The sequence below is a fragment of the Phocoena sinus genome, chromosome 1 (genome assembly GCF_008692025.1).
Source record: "Phocoena sinus isolate mPhoSin1 chromosome 1, mPhoSin1.pri, whole genome shotgun sequence".
Lineage (NCBI taxonomy): Eukaryota > Metazoa > Chordata > Mammalia > Artiodactyla > Phocoenidae > Phocoena > Phocoena sinus.
The window spans coordinates 109,089,096-109,109,658 of NC_045763.1; the positions used below are offsets into that span (position 1 = coordinate 109,089,096).

At 43.6% G+C, this 20,563-nt stretch overlaps 2 long non-coding RNA genes and 6 other non-coding genes across 8 annotated transcripts; 5 read left to right on the top strand and 3 right to left on the bottom strand.

The window, feature by feature from the left end:
- The first annotated feature begins 428 nt into the window (after nucleotides 1-428).
- TRNAE-CUC lies at nucleotides 429-500 on the top strand. The gene has a single exon. It is a non-coding gene; the product is annotated as a tRNA-Glu (tRNA).
- A 2,270-nt stretch (nucleotides 501-2,770) lies between these two features.
- Nucleotides 2,771-2,842, top strand: TRNAG-UCC. The gene has a single exon. It is a non-coding gene; the product is annotated as a tRNA-Gly (tRNA).
- Nucleotides 2,843-3,682: 840 nt separating this feature from the next.
- On the top strand, nucleotides 3,683-3,754 carry TRNAH-GUG. The gene has a single exon. It is a non-coding gene; the product is annotated as a tRNA-His (tRNA).
- Nucleotides 3,755-4,744: 990 nt separating this feature from the next.
- Nucleotides 4,745-4,817, top strand: TRNAK-CUU. The gene has a single exon. It is a non-coding gene; the product is annotated as a tRNA-Lys (tRNA).
- A 3,913-nt stretch (nucleotides 4,818-8,730) lies between these two features.
- On the top strand, nucleotides 8,731-11,081 carry LOC116743781. Its single transcript, XR_004346878.1, has 3 exons — nucleotides 8,731-8,867; nucleotides 9,473-9,547; nucleotides 10,902-11,081. It is a non-coding gene; the product is annotated as an uncharacterized LOC116743781 (long non-coding RNA).
- A 760-nt stretch (nucleotides 11,082-11,841) lies between these two features.
- TRNAN-GUU lies at nucleotides 11,842-11,915 on the bottom strand. Its single transcript has one exon. It is a non-coding gene; the product is annotated as a tRNA-Asn (tRNA).
- Nucleotides 11,916-16,640: 4,725 nt separating this feature from the next.
- Nucleotides 16,641-18,781, bottom strand: LOC116742864. The gene is made up of 3 exons (XR_004346613.1): nucleotides 18,138-18,781; nucleotides 17,836-17,929; nucleotides 16,641-17,715 (listed from the first exon to the last, which is right to left on the bottom strand). It is a non-coding gene; the product is annotated as an uncharacterized LOC116742864 (long non-coding RNA).
- Nucleotides 18,265-18,428, bottom strand: LOC116745503. Its single transcript, XR_004347443.1, has one exon. It is a non-coding gene; the product is annotated as a U1 spliceosomal RNA (small nuclear RNA).
- Nucleotides 18,782-20,563: the final 1,782 nt, after the last annotated feature.

Here is a 20,563-nt window from a genome sequence, read left to right on the forward strand (position 1 = left end):
GATCTCCTAGAGTTACTTACACGACAACCTTTATATTCCTTAAGGAAAAGTTCCTAGTCAATTTGGCAAAGCCCAGTTGGAGACCTCTACTTTTCTGCTGATCCCAATTCAGGAAATCACTGCAACTACAGGAAGCTGAGAGTTTCCTATTTGTCCTTCTATCTTTTCTCCAGACATTTGTCTCTGGTCTTGGGAACTGCGATCGTGTGTACACGATCCTCCCTCAGCTCTGGGAGCCATGCAGAGGAGTTCTCTCAAGGGTTTTCTACTCCAAAAAAGAAATACAAGGAAAAGGTAGCTTTGACGTGGGGAAGGCCCAGTAGTCAAGAATCTCAAAATCTAGGTGGTTGAAACAATGTGTCACAAAAAGGGTGGCGACACACGTTGGATTAGCCTCATACATTCTCTGTCGCGTAACCTCTCAACGTTCCCTGGTGGTCTAGTGGTTAGGATTCGGCGCTCTCACCGCCGCGGCCCGGGTTCGATTCCCGGTCAGGGAAAGAGCATTTTTTTCTACGTACACAATACTTTGTGTTCGTTTTTCTTCCTACAAAATACTTTTAAGGACAGTTCCTATAGAACACTTTTAATGATTAATTTTGTTTCTTCTACTCAGTTGCCACATGGGTGACCTTAGCTGAAATACAGGAAATGCAGGAAAACATAAAGAAAAAATCGTTTACCATTCTACCAACCACCGGTAGCTATTATCCAGTTTTTGAAACAGAAAATGGAATAATGCTGTACATACTATTTAATTATCAGCTTTTTAAAAAAACATCTTTATTAGAGTATAATTGCCTTACAATGGTGTGTTAGTTTCTGCTTTATAACAAAGTGAATCAGTTATACATATACATATGTCCCCATATCTCTTCCCTCTTGCGTCTCCCTCCCTCCCACCCTCCCTATCCCACCCCTCTAGGTGGTCACAAAGCACCGAGCTGATCTCCTTGTGCCATGCGGCTGCTTCCCACTAGCTACCTATTTTACGTTTTTACCAGCTATTTTTAAAGTTTATATATTTCTAACACTTTCCAGTAGAAATAAATACACTTCAGCAACATATTTTCTTTCAATTTAATTATTTAATTTTTGTAAAGGTAATATATTTACATGGTTTAGGATTCAAATATCCAAAAAGGCATAACTGATAAACCTACTTTTCACCTCGGCCATCTAGTTTTCTTCTAATAAGGCAGCCAGTAGTAAGTTTCATAACTATATTGTAATATAAGTATGTTGTAAATATAAAATATAAATAGATTGTAAATACAAGTACATGCATACATACGTATATATTTAAGTACGTTCCCCTCCCTCGCACAAATGATAGCAATCTATACACACTTTTCTGAACTTTGCCTTTTTCACTTAATTTTAGAAATAGTTGCAGATTACACATGAAGAGCTTCCTCATTCTTTTCTATGGCACATAGTATTCCATTATATTGATATTCCATAATTAATCAAACCAGCTTCCTATTGATGACACTTCGGTTATTCTAATCCTTTGCGGCCATAAAAATAATCTTCTACATATGTTATTTTGTACGTGTTTAGAATAAATGTCCAAGAATTAAAATGTTGGTTCAAAAGACATGTGCATTTGTGGATGGGTAGTGCCAATATGCCCTCCTTAGAGGTCCTGCCAATTTATACTCCCACCAGCAATGTACAATATAAAAAAAAAAAAGTGGGTTTTCATCAAAATGGATTTCATCAATCGTATTTCTGGACTTTTAGGTTTTTCCCCCCTAAAATTTTGGTTTTACAAATAACACTGATGAACATCTGTGTGAATACATCTTTGTATATCCTTAGGGATTGCTTTAGGATAAATTCATAGAAGTGGAATTACTACTTCATATCATATATTAGATGGGTTAAATAATTAAATGTAAGAATTGAAACAATTTTTTAAAATCGGTGGATAATTATCTTATTGGGCTGGAGAAGACTTTTTCAAGGTAAAAGCAAACACAGAAATCATAAAGGATAAAACTGATAGGTTAGACTACATAAAAACAGAAAACTGCCCATCTGAAAATCCTATAAATAATATTAAAAGACAAATGCCAAACTAATATGTAAGTAATATACATATAATATAAATTACCCAATAGCAAAAATCGACAAAGCGTATGATTTAGTAAGTCCCAAACTAATACAAATAATTAGTAAGTTTATGAAAAATGATCAACCTCAATAGTAATACAATAAATGCAAGTTAAAATGAGACTCCAAATTTTTATGTTGCACTTTCGTAAAGATAAAAAGAGTGATGATATCTAGTTGCCTGAGGTAATTTGGTAATACTCATTGAAAAGTGAAAATTGGTGATATCGCTCCACACAGCAATTTGGCAATATGTATTCAAAGCTTTAAAATGTGGGTTATCTTTTCAATGGCAACTTTACCTTTATGCATTCGTGCTGAGGAAGTACTCTCAAATGCGTAACGATATGTGTACAGAGATAACACTCGCATTAAGGCCTTAACTCGTCCACTTGATTTCAGAGGCTCCCTTCAAAAGACAATAAACTAGAATTGATGATTTTCCTTCCCTAAACCTCTGAAACGACTAGAAAAACTACCACAACATTATCAATATAATCATAGGTAAAATTCTAGAGATCTTTTTTTCCTCTTCGTCCTTTGGCTTTGTGTTGAATAGTTCTCTTAGCACGAATCCCTAAATATGAGACTTTGGTCGGAGCAAACCATGACGAACTACTCATAAGGATACAAACGGAAGCTTTCCTCACGTGCGTTGGTGGTATAGTGGTGAGCATAGCTGCCTTCCAAGCAGTTGACCCGGGTTCGATTCCCGGCCAACGCACGGCTGATATCTTCTTTTCTCCGGAAGCTCGAGTAGAGCAAACAGGGGGATAAAAAAAAGCCTTTGACCACCCATCCGTCCTCAAACTCTGAACCTTCTGGGAGACTCTACCGTGAGCGAACCTCCAGACTTCATGCAGCTACCAAGGCAAGCCCATCTGCTGCGTTTGGCCTCTTGCTTCGCACCAGTTTACGATAGTTCTCCTTTTGGGGGTCTTTAGGGAATGTCAGAAATGGAGGCTGATCGGATATGTTTTTCTGAATACTCGGAGGCGACTTAGATTTACTGAAGAGTCAGAATAAGGAAGTCAGCCCAAGACTCCGAAGTTCCTGAGAGAGCGCGCCAAGGAGCAGTGAGGGAAGCAAGAAAAATAATAATGGGGGACCTCACGCCGTTTAGCAGCTCACCAGCTTCGCTTCTCTGGCGGTTCCAACATTCGGGCGACAGAAACCTCAACTCCAGGGTACAAGGTGGAGATGTAAATAGGAAAATCCTCGGGTTGCCTAGTGGGGGCGGCTTGATTATTTTGGAGGGGAAAAAGAGAAGTGGCTTGAGGAGGGCGACTGGGGACGCGGTCCCCGAGCTGCAGGCGACGCTCTCAGACCTCGTCGGGACTGGGTGCGCCGCCGTCCAGCGGAGGGGGTGATGATGGCGCGGGCACGGCGGGATTCTGAGACCCAGATTCGGGTGTCAGGGCTTCGAGGTTATGGGTGGAAACGTTTGGGATTCTAACCTAGGCGAATCACGCGAACTAAGCAAAGAAAGCTGCAGCACCACTTAGACAATCCTGTTTGTAAAGACATTAAATCCAACCGCAGTGCGCCGCCTTGGAGGTGGCGCGCCGTGATCGTATAGTGGTTAGTACTCTGCGTTGTGGCCGCAGCAACCTCGGTTCGAATCCGAGCCACGGCATGCGATTGTAGCTCACCTTGGTGGCCTCCCTTTTTGGAACCCTTTAAAGGTTAAAAAAAGCTTGTAATCCGTCTTTGCTCAAGGCTGTATCGCAGAAGTGCACTCTACGAATTAGATAAATAACCGTCTCCACTCAGCTCACTCCGCGGCTCTCCCACCTAAGCGAATCTAACCAGCCCTGGCAAAGCTGCTTCAGGGCGGTGTGGAGCGCCTCGGAGCAGCAAGCAAGGCCTTCCTTCACCTGAGCAGAGGATAGAGCCCTTCGCTGGTGACTCCGGAACTCAGCGCCTCTTCCAGAGGCTGGAGAAATGAACGTTTTGGAGAGTGGAGTGAAATCTCCCGCGAGCGCCCACGCCTGAGGTTCTAAATCCCATCCGACTTTAAATCTCAGTGGGACCTTCAGGTTCCACAAAATTTTAGTATTTAAAAACAAAATCGTGCCCCCAAATGAATAGTCAATTGGACCTAATTTCCGACGGACGCGTCCTTCAGCCTCACCCCCACCCCATCCCCTGGTGGTCACGGTTTCGGGGGGGGAAAGGGTTTCGGACCGAGAAGAAGGAAGAACGAGGCTGCAGCACCAAGGTCCCGGGAGCACAAGTCCCCGCGCCCCTCCTACTTCTCGCGGTAGTTTGCGCCTCTCATCCCCATTCCCTCGCGCTTTTTCGCCTCCTCTTCTGGATTCCGGGTCCTAGAAACCGGGTTCTCCAAAAGAATTTGCTGTCCAAAAGGTCTCAAAACCTGTCTAAAAGGAATTTGAAGAAACGTCGAGGTTTCAGGACTAGTGATTCCCGCGCCCTCTGCAAGCTCTTCTAGCCCCGTGCAGTCCCATCACTCTAGAAGCCTGGAGTTTCTCGGTGACAAAAGCTAGTGCTGCGTTTAAAATCCTGGAGCCAGAGAACTCTTTCAAACTAAGCTGTGTGTATCTTTGACCGTGCAAGCTGTCCCTCGACAGAAATTATATTCCTGTAAGAAGACTTATAAAGCAGCGCCCGGCTAGCTCAGTCGGTAGAGCATGAGACTCTTAATCTCAGGGTCGTGGGTTCGAGCCCCACGTTGGGCGGTACTTGTTTTTCCCCGCCTACCTCTGTTTTATTGAATCTTCTCGTTAGCTACCAACTGAACCAGCAGCTTCTAAATAGCCATTGTGGTCACTGTTGTTTTAAACTTCGGTAAATTGTTCCAGAAATCGCCTCTACTCGCCCCAAATCTAGCAAAGAAGAGGAATCCGGGCTACCGATTCCAGCATCTCAGGTTGAGACCAGGGGTCACAGATCTACAGCTGCCCGAACCCAGGCTCCTCCGAGGAGGCTCCTCCTCCTCCCCGCGGGCCTCCCCCTTCGTCCTGCCTCGACTCTGCTCCACTGAGAAGACATCTTAGGACATGACCAAAAGGAAACACTTTCGTTCTCTTCTCGTCTGCGGGAAATTTTGGATGAAGTGTTGAAGGGCCTTCTTAAGTAGTTAAAATGTTCTCCATTAGGTGCTAAGGAGCGTGCCTTTGCTTTTTAGGTTTTGAAACGTTCATCAGCCTCAAAGGGCTGTAAAATACAACTAGTTTAGGAAGATCTCGAAACGAAAAAGAGGAGAGGGCGCTGGAAATGGAGCTGAGGAGGAGGGACGCGGAAGAGCAAAGAAAGGGGGAAGTACGATAGGAAGGGGAGGGAGGAGCAAGGACGACGGCCCGGAGCTGGCAAGTGGAGAGATTGCAGCGGTCTCATCAGATGGATGTAAGCGGACTCTCTGGAGCGCTGCGCCCAAGCGTTTCGAGTTAGCTATTGATCGACCGGAGAACTCTGTTCTACCCCGAAGGCCTGAAGTTGTCTGATATTTGTTTCTGCTAAATCTCTCATTCAGTGTTGGGATGAGTGGTGTGAGTAAAGTGGGTTTTCAAAGTGAGTGGAAGGAGAGTTTGTCCCCAGTCATCAGGCTTCTCCACCACAACGCGGACACTCGCTTTTAACTCCTCATACAGGTCTTTCCCATATCTCCCTAAGGATCATTTACCAGTCCTACTTTTTTTTTTTAAGTTTGTAAATGTGCTTTAATCTCCTTTGTATATCCCGCCAACCACCTCCAAAATCATCAAAACACTAGCCGATTATTCTCAAGGTGTTGTGCCGGGACAAACATCACCAGCATCATCTGGAAACTTTTGAGAAACGCAAATTCTCAAGTCCTACCTCAGACCTACAGATTCAGAAACTCTGGAGGTGGACCCAACAATCTGAGACTTAAGCTCTCCAGGTGATTTGGATAAATGCTCGAGTTCAGGAACCACTGCATTAGGGCAACTTCCTTTCCTATCAACCAAGATGTACCATGTTCTTGGGTAGGAGACTCAACGTCATAAAGATAACACCTCTCTTTAACTTGGTGTCTGAATTTAACATAGTTTTCATTAAAATATCAAAAATATTTTTCTTTTTTATTCAAACTGGTCAATATAATTCTAAAGTTTAAATGGAAAAATAAGCAGTAATACTCAGGAAATTCTTTTTTTTAAAGAACAATAAGGAAGGGTTAACCTTATGAAATATTAAAATACCATAAATTATAATGATTAAAGCAGTAAAATATCGTGTATGGGTAAACAACAATTAATGGGACAGCACAGAGTCCAGAAATGGACCAAAATACATGAAGAAATGTAATACATTAGAAAGAGGGACTCAAATCAATAATTCTAATGACCAATTTTTTAATAACTAGGTAGCTGTCAACAGAAGGGCTGTGACAAAATAATGGGAAAAAATAATGGTCAATGAATATCATACCCTTTACATAAGGGTAAATTCCAAATTGATCAAAGATTTAAATAATAATGAAAAGGAACATAAAAGTTCTTGTAGACCCATGAAACAATTATTTTATTATCTTGGGGTGTGTGTATGTGTGGGAAAGCCTGTTCTAACTATGACACAAACTCAGAAGTCCTGAGAGAAAATATTGATGAGTTTGACTATATACACCAAATGGAATCTGCATAAGCAAAGTCCAAAGACAAATGACAATTTGGGGAAGTATTTGCAACTCACATTGTGTTTAAAATCCTCCATTTTGAGTTAATGCTTTGGCATATCAACATCCTTCTCACAGCCCTAATTGTGAATGCACACTCAAAAACAGCTGAAACACCCTGATAAGCAACCCAACCCCTGGACTCTAACTTTCCCCTCCTCCATCCTCTTCTCCCGGCCCCGCCCCCCTTCCTCCTCCTCTTTCCTTCCTCTCTTTCCCCAACTTGGTTTGCTTTCCTTAGACCCCACTCAGGACCCCAGTGAAGGCTTTGGCCCACAGGTCCTGGCTCTCACTGCTCCCCACCTGTTCAATTGAACACACTGCCAGTTGGACTCCTGTGTGGCCCTGCGCATGCCCGCGGTGACCCCCTCTGGGACCTGTGAGTATAATAAACTTCTCTTCTGGTTCTCTTCCCTTCCTGTGGAGGCACCAAATTTACCATACCATGCTAGACATCTACATTCTTAGAACATACATCATGTACAAAAGGCTAATTTCCCTAATATTTACAGAACTATAAGCCAATAAGAAGTAAGCCAATAACCCAATAAAAAGTAGCAAACATATAAAGAATAGAAAATATAAAAGGCTATTGCCCATATGAAAAGATACTTAACATTCAACATTACTATTAATGAAAGTAGTGCAATTTAAAACTAAGTTGAGATAATATTTTCAACTATAATATGGTAAATTTTTTAAAGTTCAATGTGTTGGAGAGTTAATAAATATTGTTAAAGAGAGGGTAAATTGGTTTAAGTTCTACAGGGTGTTTTGAACAATATCTATCAAAAATTTAAACTTTTTTTTAACTTCAGTAATCCACATTTAGAAGTTTATCCTACAATATTCCTATACTTATGTGAAATTAAGTGTATACAAAGTTATTCACGGAGCACTTTTTATTATGCAAAAGATTGTAAACTCTCTAAATGTCCATCAGTTTTGGGGGTGACTAAATAAATGACAGTACAACCATACAATGAAATATAGTTCAGCTAGCTGTAAAAAAGAATGAGGAAGCTCTTGAGGGGAGATTTACAGAAATTGGTTATAATTCAGTAATAAATACGTGGAAAACTAAGCAAATGGAAAAGTAACATAATTGTTACTGCCAAGGGAAGATTATATTCAAAAAGTGATCATGTTAAATTATGTGGCTTCTCTGTTAATAGTTTATATATTAAAAATAATAATCATTGATCTCATCAAAATTAAGATATAAGTATATTGATGTATTAGGGTTCCTTCCCCAGAAAAACAGAACCAATAGAAGATACACACGTATGTATATAGAGATTTAGTTTAAGGAATGGACTCATGTTATTGTGGAGGTTGGTAAATCTAAAATCTTCAGGGTAGGTCAACAGGCTGGATAGCCAGGGAAGAACAGATATTGTAACTCTAATCCGAAAGCAGAGTCTGGAGGCAGAACTCCCCCTTCCTCTGGGGACCTCAGTCTTTTTCTCTTAAGGCCTTCAATGGATTAGATGAGGCCCACTCACATTATGGAGAGTAATCTGCTTTACTCGGAGTCTACTGATTTAAATGTTAATCTCATCTAAAAAATACCTTCCCAGAAACATCTAGACTGATGTTTGACCAAATATCTGGGTACCATGGCCTAGCCAGTTTGACACATAAAATTAGCCATCACAATTGGGCAGATGGAGGAGTGGGAAATGTGTGTGTGTGTGTGTGTGTGTGTGTGTGTGTGTGTGTGTGTGTGAAGTGGTAAGTGTAGGGGGAGTACGGAAAAGAGAGATAAAGTGCCTAAAACTAGAAAATCAAGAATTAACTGTATATATATATATATATATATATATATATATATATATATATATTTTTTTTTTTTTTTTTTTTTTTTCTGGAAGGCGGGCCTCTCACTGTTGTGGCCTCTCCTGTTGTGGACCACAGGCTCCGGACGTGCAGGCTCAGGGGCCATGGCTCACAGGCCCAGCCGCTCAGCGGCAAGTGGGATCTTCGCGGAACGGGGCATGAACCCGTGTCCCCTTCATCGGCAGGCGGACTCTCAACCACTGCGCCACCAGGGAAGCCCGAGAATTAACAATATTTGTCTACAGAGACAGAGGTGAATAACAAATCACTAATTAAAAGAATTTAAAGAAGTTACTTCTAGGGAGTAGGAAATGGGGGAGAGTTTCAGGGACCTGTTGGTTTTCATTACCGAGTTTATGAGTTTGACTCTCTAAACTATGTGCATATATAAGCTTGATAAAAATAAATACTAAATAAAAAAAGCTTTTTCTATGTTGTAGTTTTTCAAGTATTTTACCAAACTGTTGTCTTTTGAATTTTGTAGGGGAATGGCTCAGCTGTGGCACCCAGGTGACCTTGTATGTATTTGCACAGGCCACACCAGCCAAGGCTTGAACTAAAACTATTCTGAATCTTACCACAAGGCAGAGCACCTTGTGATTGTCCCAAAGCAAGAGAGGATGGGAGGGTTGTGGAGAGTGCCAGGAGACAGCTTCCATTCCCCTCCCTGTCTACCCTGGGACAGTTTCTCATTGCCCTTCAGGTTCTAATCACATATGAGGCATTCTGCTCACCTCCTCGTCCCTTCCCTGGGGACAGCTGCAGACTGTAAAACTACTTAGCTGCAGTCTAGAATTGGCTTCTCAATAACAGGTATCCCACAACTTGCATTGTAGTCACTGACCCCTTTTGTTTCAGTGTCATCCCTTTGGATGTGTGGGTTGAAGGCCCAGGAAGTCTATACCTTCAACTACTCTTCCTTTTGCTGTCTATGTAAGTAATAAACTTTCTGAATCTAAAAGTGACTTGTTATAGCTTTACAAGCTGAATCACTCAGGCCTTGGCTTTGCCAGATGTTGAGTGCTTGCTTGATTTTTTGCTAAACGAATTCTTAAACTTTTTATGTAGCTAAATGTATTAAACTTTTTCCTTAGGGATTTTGAGTTTTGTCATGCTTAGAAAGGATTTTCCCTACAAGACTAAAAATTTTTTGAAAAAATTTTGGGGTATTTTTTGAAGGAAGAAAGGTGTAATTATTCTTCTGCTTATGAGCTGAACAGAGATGCAATGAGCTCCCAGATAACTTTGTGGCACATTCCCTGAGGCTCTCTGAAACCCAGACCTGCTGAGGACTGAGAGGGTTTCCTGGGACCTCCCAACTCAGGAACCCTGGGCTCTAAGAGGGGGATGTAGCCACTAAACAGATGGTGTGACATCCCAGGCCTAGCAAGAGTGGAGAGCAATTACTAGACCTGATTGGGCAAGGGGAGAGAGCTGTTCCTGGAACCTGGGAAAGTGATAGTTGTAGGTAAGGCTGTAACTGTAGTAGAGTGCCACTAAACAATAACTGTGGTCTTGGGGGGTGGTGGAGAACACAACTACTGCCAACCTGCAGGAAATAATTACCCTGACCTCATATTCCTCCTACACTCCCATTCCCAGTTAGTGAATCCCATTGGCTGTAGCCAGCAAGAAGTCAGTGGGTAGAGGAGCCCTTTTGCACAGTTCAAAAAGATTAACTTTCTGGGGCATATAATAGGATGGAAAATGATGAGAATGTATCTGGAGGGACAAATGCAAAATACTCAGCAATTTTCATTCTTGTGATTAAAAAAAAAAATCCCATATACTCCCTCTCCTCCGCCCACACTGCTTCCCCTGTTATTAACATCTTGCATTGGTGTGGTACATTTGTTACAATTGATGAACCAATATTGATTCATTATTATTAGCTAAAGTGCATAGTTTCCATTAGGGTTCATGCTTTGTGTTGCATAGTTCTATTCCTGAGATTTTAATTGTGAAAGCATCTCATTATGAGGTGAGTTTTAGTGTCAAATAGGTTTTTCAAAAAAGGTTTTGTATTTCCTGAATTCTTTCATTTATTTCATTATAAACCCTAGGTTAAATTTTCTTCCAATCATTGTTTGTCAGAACCTTATTTTCTTGTCAGAGCTTTCCAACTTCATTAAAGCAAAGTTCTATAACTGGTATATGTTTTTCATACCATAGCTAGAGTCTCTTTTCCACAAAAATGCTGGTAATGTGAATGAAATTTCAAAATGCAGGGGTTTTAGTTTCTTTCTTTTCGTTTTTGTTTGTTGGATTAATATCTGTGAATTTCTAGCTCAGATCAGACAAGCAGACAATGGAAGAAAGAAGCAAAAGAAAATCCTTCGGAACCTCTGGATCATGATGCTTTAAGAAGTTCACAGAGATTGTTGCTTGCCCAAGCTCCCAGAGGAAAGGCTGTGAGTGTGGTTAATGGCCTGCCTCGTGGCTTCAGCATCCTATAGTCAAGTCTGAGTTACAGCTGGGTTTGTCTGAGGTTTTTAATATATACTTATAAAGTAGGTGACTACTTTGTTATAAAAATAATAAAGTCATGCCTGTTGACTTTATTGAAAATAAAATTGTTTTATTTTATTAAAAATAAAATTGTTTATTAAAAACCACCAGGTTGGTATTATTTGGCCTTTGGGAACTGGGAGCTTGAGTAGTGGAGGTGAGAATTTTCTCTATGTATGTACCTTTCTATAATCCCTTGATTTTTCTATTCACACACACACACAGTGCCTCCAGGAAGAAAGAAAAGAACTACTGGACAAGTTCTCTCCCACCTTCATGTGACTGTTAAGTCTGTGCAATCTGGTCACCATAAAGGCAGTTTAGACACTTGAGGAATGTCTCTCTGTGTTACCACCTATTCTGCACTGAATGTTGTCCGTCCCAAATTCCTATGTTGAAGCCCTAACTCCCCAATGTAATGGTATTAGGAGGTGGAGCCTTTGGGAGGTAATTAGGTTTAAATGAGTTCATGAAGATGAAGCCCCCATGCTGGGATTAGTACTTATAAAAACAGAAGAGACACCAGAGTTTCCTTTCTCTGCCATGTGAGGATGTTGTGACAAGGTCTTCTGCAAGCTGGGGAGGAGGCCCTCAACAAGAACTGAATTCTGTCAGCACCTTGATCTTGGACTTTACAGCCTCCAGGACTGTGAGAGGTGGCGAATAGATAACCTAAAGTTGCAAGTAGCTAGCAAGGACTTCGAGGAAGCAAAAGGTGACGTCTCTGGGTGGGTTTGAACCACCAACCTTTCGGTTAACAGCCGAACGCGCTAACCGATTGCGCTACAGAGACGTGAGGGTGTATTCCCCATAACTCGTTTCCTGATTCAAGAAATTGCTTTTCAACCTCTGGCTGGGGACATCCTTAGATTCTCATATTCCGGAAGCCGAGGGTGCACGCGGGAGACATTGAAGCCAAGAGTTGGTGTCATCGGGCACGTTTGGACATCGATAGAACGTTTGGGAGTCAGCTAGGGGACTCTGACCGCCGAACGCCAGATCGATGGCCTTCCCACCTGCTCCCCGCCTCAACAGCCGCCCGGCTCCAGGTGACGACCGCAGCCTCCCGGGCTGAAGTCCACGTTACCATTCTTAGCTTCGCTCGCCGTGAGTCCCCACTTGACCCTGTGGGCGCGCGTGCGAAGGACACGAACCAGCTGTGCCCCCACTGCGCTGCCCACGTTCTGCGCCTCTCTCTAGATGTGGACTCCAACCGGCAAGACCTCAGAACTGCTCGCGATGCAGCCCGCCCTCCAGGACAGGGCCTCGCACCCAGTAGGCACTCAATAAATGCCCGGTGAAGGATGCATTCTGCCGCAGGGTTTTAGGCAACCAAGAATTACAGTGTGTGCTTTAAGCTTTTAGGCCTACGAGTAACTCCGGAAACGGAAGGCTGGAAAGGTTTCTCAAAGCCGGAGGCGCTTTTATTCCCGCAGCTGACTGAGAACAAGGCAAAAGTCTTGACTTTGGACACGTGCGCCCCGGGACCGAGCGGAGTTCCCCACCCTGGACTACGACTCAGCCTCGGTCTGGGGTCGTCCGTCCTGAGGGGTTGAATAGGGAAAGCTGAAGAAGAGGAGAAGAAAGCGAGTGGGAGTGGAGGCAACCCAGTGACGGACGGGGAGAGAGCGAGCTAGTGCTCTGGCCACTGAAGGAAAAGGCGAAAAGTAAACGGAAAATGCCTATTTTCGTTAAATAACTTTGATTACCCTCCCCCTGCCTCCTCTTTGTCAGCCACCGCGCTGACCATGATTGTGTACTGTTGGATGCTCTCGAATCCGAATGACTGAGGTTCCTCTTTGAAACGCTTGGTTAAAGACCGCAACGCCGTGAGATGTCACCGGAGTCCAGACCTCGGAGCAGGTGGCGAGGCGCCCCCGGCCCCGCGCCGTAGGGGGCGCACAATCCCCTGCTCACCGCTGGAGGGTGAGACAGGACTCCGACTCCGCCCCAGCCCTCCGAGGCCGGGAGTCGGCTGCGCGCCTCCTCTCCCCCTTCCCCTGCGCCCTGTGCCTTGCGGAGGAATGCTGAAGAATGTTATCCAACCACTTGTACTGTCGGGTAGAGGCACTGTCAGAAGCAACCGTAGAGAGATACTGATAAAAATTCTGAAGAACAGAACGTCTGAGTAAGCTTAATCTCATTCCTGGAGCAGACTGAGTAATGCTGACTGTTTACTAAAGGTAGGATGATGACAACTGTAGCTTTAATCCCACATAAATAGAGCTGGAAGTCCACAATAGCTTTGTAGTCATGTGCGGGCTACCTGCAAGCATGCACTCAGTTTTTTTTTCTCAATAATAAACTTAGCTAATACTCAGTTGGTCAACATGAGTGCTCCTTTGAGTCTCGATTTCTTATTTCCCCAACAGCCCCACAGAAGAGGTGGAGGATGTGCAGGGCTGAAGCACCGAAAGGGCACTTGGCGCTGCCTGAATTCTCCCTTGTGACTGAAGACCTTGGAGAAAAGCATTCACGATTGTCGTGGAAAGTTAGAAAATTCCAGTAACAGGACTAAGGAGGTGGATCCGGTAAACCTCGGTGGGACCTCTTGGGATGAATTGGAAAAGACCCTTTTATCCTGGACGTCCTTTCCATTGAAGTCTGGGGTTCCATCTGAGCGGAAATGAGCACAGGGAGAGGCCGTTGTAAAAGTCCCAGAGGAGGGCGGAGTCGCTCCCTTAACCCGACCCCACCTCTGCGCAGCAGTTTCTACCCACTACCCCGGTTCCTCCTTGAAGTCGGAAGTAGGACGATCGTAGGCCTGGTCCGTGACCTACTGCCGATGAGCCCTGGGCTGGAGGAAATCCGTTAAACTCTCTACAAACCTATTTCCTCATCAGCAACTCGCCGTGGTTGCCTTCAGTCTTGGCGCAGACATTTTCCATTTGGGCAACTGATACCAAGCTGGTAGGGAGAAGAGAAGCTCACGGCTTTTCGTCTTCCTGCTAGCTCAGTTTGTAGCGTGCACGACTTCTAATTTCAAAGGCTTGAGCATAGCCCAGCTTCCAGTGCGTTTTATTTGGTTTTCTTTGGATTAGTATCCGCAGTTGCAGGGCTGTACTGCTCCCCGCAGTGGCCACGAGAGGGCACGTGGTCCTTCTCCTTGGAACTCCGTCCCAGGAACCACTACTTTGTCTCAGTTTGGTTAGTATAGAACAGTGATGTCCAGTAGTTCTAATTCCTCTGAGACCGGCAGAACCCAAGATCTCTTATTTTTCACCACCTCAACTTTAGGGTCATCTTGGGTCGAGGCACGGGAGGTTGATTGTGTAAGCTCAGCCTTCCTGCTCATTCTATCAGACTGGGGAAGCCTCACAAAGAAAACTGTATTTGATTCAACATATTAAAATTCATCATTCTCACCCCAGGACCTAGAATAGTGGATATAAATAGGAGATGTTCGATAAATATCTTTTTTAATAAAAAAATTCATTATTCTGAGAAGGGTGTGCAGGTTTCAGCAGATCACCAAATGAGTTCTTGGTAGAAGAAAGATTAAAAACCCAAACATATGGAGAGAGACATTGGTGGGACGAAGACCCAGGCCCCGGGTGCAGCCTAAACACAGGCAGGGTAGAAGTGGGAAGGAAGACTCAGAGGGAAGAACGGCAGAACTGGGAGGAGGAAGAGGAAAGGGGAGGAAAGAGATGGATTCAAAGGAGAAATGTATTCACTGGTCTCTGGTTATATGACAGCTGGTCTCTCTGGGCTTCCCCAGGCAACCATTGTCTTTTAAGGTAGCCTCTCACCCTTCCACCCATGATTCTGGGAATTCTAGCATTTCCTATTAGGTCTACGAAGCCTACACCAAGTCCCCTCTACCGGGACCAGTACTGGTCCCTTACAGATAGTCTTTTACTAATCCTTTCTTTTGTGGTCCTAGGACAGCCTGTAGGGGAGGCAAACTTCACCTCAACCCTCTTAGGGTCTCCAGCTAGACCTGAGAATTAGATTGACATAAGACAGATTAAGAGGAGGAAAACATCCAGATTTTCACATGTACATGGGAGCTCCAATAGGAAAATGAAAACCCAAAGAAGTGGCTAGGCCTAAGTATTTATATACTAGGTTGAACAAAGAGAAGTGATTATGGAAAAGTAAAACACATTGGAAGACTAAAGGAAGATACGAGTTATTTAAACAAAGTCTGTTTGTGTGGATTTCTCTCGGCCTTGACTTCCTGTCTCTGGTGACAAGAATGATTGTACTTGCTGTTTTCCAAATGCTTTTAGCTCAAAATAATTCTTATGCCAAATTGGCATACTTTGGAGTGGCATATAGTCAAAGCATTGGAATATAGCCAAAGAACAGGATCCTCAGCCCAGATGTCCTTGTGGTGCTGGGGGGTCACCATGCTGAAAGTGAATCCAGCAAGCCTAGATTGGTTTAGTTGTGCTTGTTAATAAAGTAAAAACAAAATCCTTGGACCAGGTCATTTTAAATGTGGAAAACAGTGTTCAAATTATTTAGACATCAGTAATGCGTGCGATTAAAACTTAATTTTAAGGCACTGAAAAGAATCCAGGACTTCCACCTACAGCTATAGTATAGTAATGCCACCAGTTTAGTCTTCTTGCCGTAAACAACTATAAAAATGGACAAAATATGTGAAGCACCTGTTATAGACACTGGACAGAGGCAGTGCAAGACTATGATTGCCTGAGAGAGGGTTGTGGAAATGACCTGATTGTGGTATATAGCAAGCTGGAATCCCAGCAGAGCATGGCGTTCACACCGAGCTAAGGTAGATATCAGAGGACAGCTGAAGCAACTGGAATCTGCAGAGAACCAGAAAGGAGAAGACAGTTTACAGGCTAGTTTTCAGAAATCCATACTGGGTCTCCTGCCAGTCATTTGCTGAGTGCTGGGCTGCTCATGTGTGGAGAGCTACTACCAAGGCTTACCGGACAACAGATGCTACAGGATGGAAAACAGAACAGAGATCTTAGAAGTCTCTGCTGGCAACATTGGAATTCAGGCTTTGTTAACGACTCTTTACCACCCTGAGCATCCAGTTGATACTCCAGAAAGGCTGCTCTAGGAGTAAAGACCACAACCTAGTGTGAAGCCTACTCTTGATCCTCCCTAAAACAGGATAAAACCAAGACCTGACAAGATGAGCAGGGTTTGGACGTTGAGTCACACCAAAGAGGGCTTTGGGAAACACCCTGGACTTTCTTCAGATCTACTGAGAAACCATTAATCCAGTCCTACACATGTTCAAGGTCACTGGCCAGTAATCAAAGTGCGTAGTAGAACACATGTTGATACTCTTTGGAGGAAGATATCAGAATCCAGAGTCTCTACATTGCATCATTCAAAGTGTCCAGTAAACTATAAAAAATACTAAACATGCAAAGAAACAGAAAAACGTGACCCGTTCAATACATATTCTTAAAAAGGAAAACAAAGCAGGTAAAAGAAACCAACTCCAAGATGTCTCAGATGTTGGATTTAGCAGACTTTAAAGCAGGGTTGCATTTTATGTGTGGTTCAGCAACGTGGGTTCCACTCATCATGGCTAATCTAGCTACAATCACTAGTGGTGCCCAAACAGTCAACAGCAGAGAACAACTCCGCCCCTGATAATGACAGCAGTCCCTAAATCGTTGAATAAAGACAACAAGATGTTCACATTTATCTGGCTGAATTTTATTTGTTGATAGTAGCTAAGAAGACAGTTATAGATATCACTGACAGTTGCAGAAAGGAGGTCCATAACAGGTATAAATATTTCCTTTTTATATTACTAATAGTTTTATATGTATCAACCAATATTTTTCTCTTTTCCTTTTTCATCTCACTACCAGCTAACAAAATCTGTTGCTAGGAGTTAACTTTTAATCGCAGTATTTATTACAGCATACCTAAGGTAAAAAGAATGTGACTCTGCTGGAAGAACAAAAAACATTCAAACTTTACCCTCTTCTGTGGAAAGATTGGCATGTTTTCACTGTTTGAGATAAGCATAATTTTGTTATTGGCTTTGTTTGAAAGTTAAGAATGGCTACCAAAGGAGGAAAAGGAAAAGATATATAAATATAGATATCTCCCTGTATATGGATGTCAAGTGCAGAAGATGTTTTTTGTGTAAGATTCGTGTCAATATTACTAGGCTAGAAAAAAATCTCCCAGAACTCCCTTTTCCGCATAGTTCTGGGTTAACTTCAACCATAGGACATCAGCCGAGACTTTGAAAACGGAAATGGAAGTGGCTACCACATTCATTTGGACCCTGAAAAGGTTAGAGAAGTCACCAGCGCTTTTTACTACTTGCACATGCAATTTATCAGCTGATAACAGGCAGGCTTGCAACAACCTAGAGCTCCTCTCACATTTCTTCCTACTGCTCTGGATCGTTGACCCAGCAAGGTGTTCAGCTTCTGGCAAACAGCAGTAACAAAACACTCTTCTCGGCCAACAGCAGTAACAGAACACTCCTATTTTTAGACTTTGGACACTAGAAGTAGTAACAGACCGACGAGAATTCCAATTTTTCTTTTCTTGATAACTTCATTTCTTCATTGAGTTTCCTGAAGCATCTGCTCACGATCCTGCAAAACTTTCCTTGCCTCTGATCTCACGCAAGTCTGTGTGGTAAAAAACAAAAATTTCCAGACACAAACGTAAAACAACTGAAATTTCCTAAATTTTAAGGTGTAACAAGGAAGCACAGTGAAACTGAAAAAAAAAGAACTCAGCATACATACCAGAACAAAAACGCTTCTTCATTTTCCACGCCCCGATACGTTGCATTATCAGACATCGGCCCTCTCTACTACCTTCCAGAAACACAGCAGAGAACTGCAAAAAAAACTGCAAAAACTGAATCTTACCACTTACGGGTGTTAGTAGTATTATAACGATCTACAGCTATTTCCCCTTTCACTGACCGTCACTGACTTGGCTCATTCAATCACCTAAAAACAAATAACACCCCCTCCGAAATAAAACGAAAACGTACTTATGGAAAATCAATAATACCCCACCCACCGTACTTCAGTTGCTGTACCTTAAAACACACAGTTAAACCTCAGGTAACAGTCACTGACACTGACTGGTAAAAAACACCACAATCACAGCTCAAACTACTGCCAACAAAACTAAAATTGACGCTGTTTTTAATATGTCGAAGTAACCAGGGGAAGGCGCGAACGCAATCCCCCACTATCACAAATTTTGCAGTCGAGTTTCTCACATTTGGGGAAATGGGAGGCGTCAACAAATTCGAAGTACAACAGATAAGCCTCAACCTGAGAAAACCACCTTCGAGGTCATAATATTTTCTCTGCCAGGTAAGTATGAACTATGCTTCCTCGGCCCTGACACACCCTCAGACGCCTTATACTGTACACACACGGTCACTTTCCTCCCCGCAGCCCCGAGCCTTCCTGCCCCTTCCAGACAGCTAGCTGATCCATGCACTTGCAACCAACAGCCCTCGATTCACTTCCACACTACGGGAGATTATGTCGTCTTTCACCACCAGATCACGAACCAGCAGACGCTGCGCTGAGATATCTACATACGACACGCCCCATCCGTCAAGCCAACGGGAATTACCGCTCCCATCCAGCCCACGCCCCGCCCTACTCCGCGCCTCCCTCCTCCCACGCCGTCCAGCCAAGCCTACCAGAGGGCGGGCGCCCTCTGGGGGAAGTGACGTCGACCGCTCGCTCTTTTCCTCCCACCCGCCCCCACCCGCCCCCACCCGTTGGGGCCGTGCGCTGGTGACTGGGTGCATATCCTCTGTCCTGCCGAGCATCTGTCTGGCGGCCTGCTGAAGCCTGAGCACCTTTTTGAACTGTAACGGCTTTCAATGCGCAGAATAGAGAACATTTAGGAGTCCAGGGGAAACCGGTTCCTTTCAAATCCAGTTGTCTTTGTGATGTACTATTGTGTGTACGTCTAGTAAAACGCATTAACCATTATGACTGGCGGTGAACTCTATTCCATCTTGAAAGTTCAATTTCATTCATCGGAAATTTCATTCATTTTATTTCCATTTTCAGGTGTTGTTTTGATAATATCTTCGAACAGATCTTAACATCTATCTACTACCCTCTGTCTTACTGAGACAGGCTGGCACCTGGGACCCTTTCCTGCAGTGTTTGCACCTGGACAAACTGGGGCAGAAGATAGATGGGCCCCAGGCTGAGCAGTTGGAATCCGTCCCCTGTGGACAGATGCTCCAAGGTAAAGCTAATAGCAGCAGCAAGGTGGAGCTGAGTCCTACTTGGATAGAATATCAAGAGACCACATATTTCTTATTCTTGAGGTCAAGGAGACCTCCCAAATTATACATGCTCAGAAAGGTTCCTCTGGGGTCAAAAGGGAGGGAGGGAGCCACTCCATAATAGGTGATGTCAACCTCCCCATAGGCCTCTGGGCCAGAATCTATCTTGGCAAAAAGATGCACACGCATGTCGGGAAGGGCGCTAGGACAGGTTAGGTGTGAAAAAGAATCGAGATAATTGGCTAAAGGTAAACAAAGACCCAGAAGAAATGCCCTATATAAGTGAATTGAATCACCTCTCTGGTGCGCTCTTCCTCATTTGGGAGGATGGCCACACCCTTTATCTCGGGTGTGTATCTCTGCCTTGCTTCCGTCTTAAACTGTTTCTCTGTGTGCCCTCCCACTTGTGCTGTGGCTCTAAAAATAAACTTTGAACCTGTTTTTACAGTTTTTGCCTCCTTGAAAAATTCATTTTTCAATATGGGCAAGAACCAGGGCAACTTTGCTTCTAGCCCTAACCCCTTGTGGATTGGTGGCTAGGATTCCTGCTTTTCACCCAGGCCAGCCACGTTCAACTCCTGAGCAGAAAACAAAGATCTCAATTCAAGCCACCACTGGCTGCTATCTCCTCGAGATCAAAACGTCTCCTCCTTCAACAAAATACAAAGAAACAATATGAGACTAAAAATAACTGCGTGCATGCTCCGTTGGGAAGAATTATGAACAACAAGATACAAAAAGACCAAAAACCTAACTGCCATCTCTGAAGAGCTGGTAGCAAAAATAGGGAACTGCACATGCCCCCTGCACACAACACCACCAAATGGATGGGCAAACCTAAGCCACTGCCCAGCCCAACCCCGGAACCCACCCCTATCCTGGCCCCATATAAGGAACCAGCTGGCCGCTGCCCCCGGCCCCCACCTCCAAGCAAGGGAACCTGTTATTTGTTTTCCTGCGTCAGGGATCGCAGTAAAGCCTTCCCTGAATTCCTTGTCTGGCCTGTTATCAATTTCTATTCATTAAGAAAGGCCAAGAACCCTTGGTAAACAAATAAGCTGAAAGCAATCAAACAGCTAGTCCGGATAGGTAAATTTGGTGAAGATGACTAATTAATCAGGTAAACGCTTTTGGTTATGTGTGGATGCTCCAAAAATTCTTCAGAGTTTAATGGTGAAATGAATGTGGCGGCTTCGGCTTTT